Below are 8,158 nucleotides of genomic sequence, written 5' to 3' on the forward strand. Positions count from 1 at the left end.
TCGACGTTACTTGTCCGAGTCATACCTGAGAATTGTCTTGCGTAACCTTAACTCCCCCAACATTTTCTTGGCCCCCCAACTGCATATAACTATCAAGACTGATAACTGCATTCTTATCCAATCTATCAAATCTTATTAGTCTCCACATTGTAACTAATTTGTAATAGTTAAAGGTATAACCTGTAAAATATTTATTTGCTAAGAGGATAGAAAGTGTATTTGTACATAAAAACCTTAGAATAGAGTTATTTTTATTTCTTAAACTCTGTAGTGCTTATTTCACGTAAGCATATGCCACTTTTTTTTTCTTTTTTTGTTGAAGTAAACATGGTATATTTCATTAACAACAAATCAATCGTTACAATATTTCTCCCTCAACACAGAATTCTTGATCTGTGGAGGACTCTCCTCTATCCATACAAGTTCATCATTACAAGTAAGAGCCAACTTGGCTAGTGTATGAGATACATTGTTTGCTTCCCTATGAGTAAACTTTACAATCTAGTTCAAATTATTTTTGAGCATCTTTCTAGTGTCCTCAATAATAACACATCATAATCTGCCCAAATATCATCTTCACCATTTGTATATTTGACTATCACTAGAGAATCACTTTAAGTATAACATTTGACAACCCCAACTCTAAACAAAAGGTCATTACCCTTCTCAAGGCTTGTGCCTCAGCCATAACAAGCTTCAAAAGAGAGTCATTAAGCACAAACCGGCAAGAATCTCCCCTATGCTCTAATTATAACCCCAATTTTCACCTTCTTATTTTTAGCATCAAGGACAACATCCCAATTAATTTTGCAGGCCATAACATCAGGTTTCTTCCACCAAAGCAGGATTATGTCAGTCTAAGTAGGCCTTGAACAAGTGTTAGCAGCCATAAAATCTTCATAATTCTGCTGAGCAGCAATGATTAAAGCTCTTGGACTTTCAAACTTCTTCTCAAAGATAAAAGAATTTTTCCTCAGCCATATTCTCCTCAATGTATAGGCCACAAGATCAACATTCTCCTCCTCCAAGCAATTATTCAACTGCTTCCATAACTCCATGAAGTCCCTTGCTATACTAGCCCACTTATGGATTGGACTGGCATTCTCTGTCCATCTCTACCCATACATCTGAAGTAGCTGGGCAATACCACAAAGTATGAATGGTAGACTCCTCTTCTCTCTCACATATAGGACACATGTTATCATCAACTATATTCTTCTTGGCTAAGTTCAATCTGGTAGGCAGTAAGTCATGACATGCTTTCCAAAAAAACTGTGTTACCCCTCCCTGCACTCTCAGTTTCCAGATCGAGTTCCAACCATATTCGTTAACTATCACAGTTGAAGTTTCACCCTTCTCAGCCATCAACCTTGAGTGCTTGAGATGGTAAGCACTCCTAAAAGAAAAAAACCCATTATCTGAGAAACCACGTTTGATTTTATCCTCAGAACCCAACCTGCTGAGAGGGATATTGCATATTGCCTCAACCTCTTCTTTATTGAAAATTTCAAAAATTAGCAATACATTCCAATGACTTGTGTTTTCATCAATAAGTTGCTTAATAAAGGAGTCTTCAGATAATATCTTCATAGGAGAATGCACCACGTGAGAGGAAGATGAAGGAATCCATCTATCCTTCCATATTTTGATCATGTTGCCACTCCCAATGCACTATATCAGTTCATTTTTAATCAAGTGAATGAAGACCATAGATTTCTCCATATTAAAGAAGGATCATGGCCCAATCTAGCTTCTAGTAGGTTCCCCATTTTGAAATATTTCTCCTACATTACCCTTGCTACAAGAGAAGAAGGATTATTCAATATCCTCCAAGCTTGGTTAGCCAACATGGCTTTGTTGAAGCTCTCAAGCTCCCTAAAACCCAACCCTCCTCTCCTCTTTGAACCCCCATCTTTGACAAGCTCCTTCAATGAATTCTTTTATCATTTTCCATATGCCCACATCAAAATCAGCCATAAAAACATCAATTTCTTTACACAGTCTCATTGAGTAAGTTTGTATTGCCTGGATAACAGCTTTTAATAATATTTCCTTTCCTGCCTATGAGAGGAAGGTATTCTTCCAGTTATTCACCTTGTGTCATACTCTCTCCTTTAAGCTCTTGAATGTATTATACCTTGATCTACCCATAATGGAAGGGAGACCACGATATTTTTTAAAACCACCACAGATAGCAATTCCTATTTCTTGCTAGATTGTTTTCTTACTGCCATAGGTGTATTAGAGCTAAAAAGATAGTGGTTTTTTGTTTATTTAAGAATTGACCCAAGGCCCTCTTATAAGTGCTTAAAAGCTCTTATATCTTAAACCACTCTGACAACTTAGCCCTCCCAAAGATGATAGAATCATCAGCAAAGAGTAAATGAATTACTCTTATGCCTCCTCTGGTTATAGCAACTCGCCTTATGTCACCTCTCCTTTCAACCATATCAACAAGGGAGCTTAGACCCTCAGCAAAGAGAATGAACAAATAGGGAGAAATGGGATCTCCTTGAAGAATTCCTCTTGAAACTTAATGGCACAACCTGGTTTCCCATTCAACAAGATAGAATATGTTACAGAAGTAACACAATCCATAATCAGTTTAATCCACATCTCACCAGAGTCAAGTTTTCTCATGACAGCCTCTAAGAAGTCCCACTCAATTCTATCATAAGCCTTGGAGATAAGCTTCAATGCCATGCTTCCAACCCTTCATTTTTGCTTTGTTTTCATGGTATGCAAAGTTTCATATGCAACCATGACATTGTCTGTAATTAGCCTTCCTGGGAAGAATGCACTTCGGCTCTTTGAAATGATCTTTGGCAGCACCTTATTCAACATGTTAGCTAGGACCTTTAGCACTAATTTGTACAATACATTACAAACCAAAATAAAGGTAAATCTTTAAGATTTACATAAGATTTAAGTCTTTAGGAATTTTGAAAATAGAAGCCCAATATTTTGCGTTTAACTCATATGTTAATTTTTGGAATTAACGAGCCAAGATGTTAACTTTGGAAGTGGGTTCACCCCTGACAATACCAAAACAAAAAAAGTAATTAAGTTATTAATAACTATATTTTTCTGACTAGGGTCACCTTATCTTTTTTTCCCCCCCCCCCCCTTAAAAACAAAACCTGTAAACCTCTATATTCACATCTGTTTTCAATACATGACATATCCTATAAAGTATAACTATAATAGCCTTCTGGGCCATCTTCTATCCACACTTTCTCTCCATTTATTGTATAAGCAAATTTTATTAAAAAGTTAGCTACCTTATTCCCTTCTGTATACGTGTGTTGAACTATCCACAAGGGTTTGTTAGCAAAAACCCCTTTAATATTATCAACCAGTTGGCCCTTCCATTCATAATCCTCTTCTGCACTACAAACTGATTTAATAATTTTCAAAGCATCCCCTTCAAAAACTGCTTCACCAGTATTAAGTTTTGCACAAAGCATTAAAGCTCTCCATAGAGCAACAGATTCTACTATAGCAGTAGAGCTAGTATTTGAATTTGCCAAAAATAAGGAAACCAAAACTTCCCCCTTTGCATCACGCATCTCAGTTAATCTTCACCACACCTTCCATTAGGGCCTTTCATCTAACCCCTTCTCTACATACTCAAGTTCGTTCAACATTCCTGCCTTGTCTGCATTGTACTTGCTTGTACCCTGCTATGTTGATTCTAGCTTTGGTAAAGAGTATATCTAGACTAGGGAAAACCTTATCAAACACAAATTTATTCCTCTTCAGACAAATATTCCTCATTACAATGGCTGTTAGCACAACTTCATCTTCACTTAGTCTCTCAACCAGCTTCCTCCATACAAGTCCCAAATCCTCATCACTCGAAGGCCACTTATGTACTGGATTGCCCAGACATCCCCAGTTACAGGACAGTTCCATAACACATGAGAACTTCTTTCCTTAGCTCTCTCACAAATGGGACATAAGGGATTCTTAGTAACCCTCATCTAAAACAGATTCCATTTCATTGGTAGGTAGTTATTAATAGCTGTCCAGACAAATATTTTAATCACCCAAGGTGCATTTATCCTCTAGAGGTTTTTCCACCCTTCAACTGCATCAAAACTATATGAAGACTTCCCATTAACTCTTCTCTTTCTACTCATAGCATAAGAAGGAATTGCTAATGCTATAGCCTTTAGAAGCACCTCCATTCCACATTGAAAAAACATATTTCCTTTCCACCCTTGTAATTTCATCTAAATTTGTGCTTAATCTCAGCAAATACATTATTTTTAGACCCACCAACCATAGGAGGTAGGCCTAGATATTTTTCATATTACTGAACTTGAGAAGAACCCCACAGCTTCATAATAGCTTGCTGCCTACTAGTATCAACATTTTGACTAAACATCATTCATGTTTTATCTCTAGTAATCTGTTGCCCTGAAGCCACCTCATATTGATTCATTAATTGTTGTAATCTGAGATTTGTATCCACATTAGCTGCACAAAAAATGAGACTATCATATGCAAATAGTAGATGATTAAGTTTGGGAGCCCCTCAATAGATCTGAATACCAAGAACATCATTAGACATAGCAGCATACACAAAAGGAAAAGATAAGGAGAGATGAGCTCCTCTTGTCTTAAGCATCTTGAGGGTACAATATGACCAGTTGGAGATCCATTAATCAAAACTGAAAAAGAAGTAGTCTTTTATGCTTCATCACAAGCTGAACTAATTTTTCATGAAATCCTAGCTTCCTCATGACAGATTCAAGAAATCTTCATTCAACCCTCTTGTAAGTGTTACTTAGGTCAAGCTTAAGGGACACAAAACCTTTCTTTCCCCTCTTCTTTCTCTTAATAAATGAATAACTTCATAATCCATTAAGACATTGTCTATTATTAACCTCCCATGTAAGAAAGTTGACTGAGCATCAGAAAGTATAGCAGGCAACACTTTTTTTATTATATTGGTAATAACCTTAGAAATTAGCTTATAAATCACATTATATAAGCTAATGGGTCTAAAGTTATTAAATTTCAGAGGGCATTTTTTCTTAGGAGCAAGGGTAATAAAAGTATGATTAATAGTTTGAGGGAAATCACAAGAATCCAAGGCATGTAAGACTGCAGGTGTGATAGAGCTACCAAGATTAGGCCAAAACTTTTGGAAGAATAAAGGTGGCATGCCATCAGGTCCGGTAGCTTTCGAGGGTTGCATTTCCTTCATGGTTTTAACTACTTCATCAATAGTGTACTCTTTTATAAGCCATTATTCATATAATCTAAGACCTTTCTCTCCATTTGATCAAGAATCACATTTTCATCTCGAGTACCTACAGAATTAAACAAGGAAGAGAAATAGTTAATAATGAGCCTATCACGTTGCCCCCTTCATTTCAACAACCCCCCATCAGCAATGAATCTTAAGATGCTATTCTTCTTTTTTCTTTGGAAAGCTTTGACATGAAAGAATTTGGTGTTTTGATCCCCCTCAGCTAATCAAAGAGCCATTGATCTCTATCTTCACAAAATCTCCTCCCTTTCCATCCATTTTTGCACTTCCTCAGAAGCTTCACAGACTCCACTAGTGCTAAAAAATGTTGGATCCCTTTATTGTTCAAGTTTAAGCTTATTTTTGGCTTCTTGTAGCTTAACATGAACCTTGCCAAACTTGGTCTTATTCCATATTTTTAATATGGAACTGCAGCTAGAGATACACTTCATCACTCCTTGCAAACAATTATGTGAAACAGGAATTCTCCAAGCATCCTTAACAATCATAAAACATTCCTCTTTCCCCAACGACATTGCCTCAAATCTGAATAGTTTAGGTCCTTTCCCCCAATTAATAGCGACCTTTAATTCTAACCAGATTGGAAGATGATCAGAATAGACAATTGAACCATGAGAAACTAAGGCTCTATCATATAGATTGCACCACGACAAGTTTCCCACAAACCTATCAAGTCTCTCAGAAATTAGAGCTGAGTTTTCCCTTTTATTGCACCAAGTGTACCTTGGGCCACTGAACCCTAAGTCTTTCAACTCAGAATCCAATAACAGTTGTTGAAAGTCAAGCATTTGTTGGTTTGGTCTATCCCTTCCCCCCATTTCTCCTCAAGAGTAAGAATCTCATTAAAATCTCCAAAGACTAACCAAGCTATAGAAGAATCCTTCTTAAATCTCCTTATCAACTTCAAAGTTTCTTTTCTTCCAGCAGTTTCAGGCTGCCCATAAACTCAAGTTGAAAACCAATGTCTTGAATCATCTATCACCTTAGCATCATTGTGAGAAGAAGAGTAGCTAAAGATTGATAAATTAATATCCTTCTTCCATAAAAGAGCCAGTTCCTCACTTCAACCCAAAGCATCAACTGTCAAACAATTATTGAATCTTAATCGAACTCTACATAACTCTATACTTGCAGCATTCTGTTTTGTCTCTTGCAAGAACAAAACATCAGGATCTTCTTTTTTTATTAGATTAGAAAGTGTATGAATACCTCAAGGGTTCGCAAGCCCTCGAGTATTCTAACTTAATATCTTCATTGATCTTGGTGGTGGGGCTGTGAACCAGCCACCACTGAAATCCTAAGATTGTTTTCATCCACTTCCTCATCCACTTTAGCTTTATTCTGAAGTTGGGTTTGGGTGTTGAGAAGTATTGAGATATGTTGTGAATATTAGTAAAAAAGTAGGTGAAAAGTAATAATAAAATATTAAATAGTAGTAAAAAGTAATGAATAGTAGTAAAAATTAGGTGAAAAGTAATAATAAAGTAATGAATAATAATGAAGTATATTGAGAAATGTTGAGATACTCTCAATACCCAAACACATCTGTACTCTTTGAAGCTCTGGATAGCTCTAGTATAGAATTAGAATGTCTATTCTTCCCCAACTTGGTTTCTACCTTATAATTGATAGTCAAAGGTTTGTAATTGTGAGGCCTTAACACTTTCTTCCTCTTTCGTGAGACACAAGAGAAAAAAGAAGGATTAGACACGTCATGAGACAGATCCTACCAGCCAACTATTTAAAAAAAAAAAAAAAACTTCCCAATGGCAAATATTGAAGTGCCTCTCCGTGGCATTATCCATAGAATCTTCCATCAAACAGTCACCATTAAAAGCTCCTACAATATCACTAGAATCCTTGCGTAATGGCAGTTGCATCGAGATTATTCTCCTCACAACAAACTCCTTGTTATTGTCCCTGCGGATTAGAATCAATACTCTTCAAGCCATTAATAACTACCTTTGAATTATCATCATTAACTACCTTTGTAGGAGTTACCAATGAAACTCTGGCAACCGGAACAGCCCCCTGATTCGTTGAACCACTCTTGCCTTTTTTATTATTGTATCGACCTCTAGTAGAACCACCAAAGTCCCTAAAGCTACCTGCACGAAGCCATGGATTGTAAGGAAATTCATAAACTGTCATATTCTCCATGGTTGCATTCCATTGATCATAGTCCCAATGACTATGTCCAAGAGTTCCACAAATATAACAAACATTAGGAACACGTTCATGTGAGAACCGAACCCAAATGGGTTGGGATGATGCTACACAGATCTTCTTTCCACGTAACAATGGCTTAGACACATCCAAGCATATTGGTATCCTTATGAATTCCCCCCAAGCCAACTCATATTTCACTAAATCCACTTCTACTACCTTCCCCACTACCTTTTCAATGATGTTACTCATATTACAATTTTTGTCCATAATTGAGAGATTATGGATTTTAACCAAAAAGAGCCTCTGATAATGAAACTTGGTGTACCTGTTATAGACCCTTCACATCATTTGTCAACATCAAGTATTTATCAGATGCCCAAGAACCCTTACGTTTAACATGCTCTTTATCACAAAGATTTTCAAATTCTGCAATAAACAATTTAGGGCTAACATCCCTAAAGGAAATCGTCTTCACAGGACGCCAAATCCTCCTCATGGTATGATTAAAAGTTTGCTTATTGAAGTACTTAGCAATTAGGAGTTTGAACAACAAGCAACACTCTCACCACTTACAAGAGCATCATCCAGAGATTCTTCCTCTACCTCTTAGAATTCCTCATCCTATTTTGTCAAAGAATCTTCTTCAGATTAACATCTATTGTATAATCTTATGCACTCAAGAGAAATACCAAGCACAGACCTGCATGT

The sequence above is a fragment of the Carya illinoinensis genome, chromosome 3 (genome assembly GCF_018687715.1).
Source record: "Carya illinoinensis cultivar Pawnee chromosome 3, C.illinoinensisPawnee_v1, whole genome shotgun sequence".
Lineage (NCBI taxonomy): Eukaryota > Viridiplantae > Streptophyta > Magnoliopsida > Fagales > Juglandaceae > Carya > Carya illinoinensis.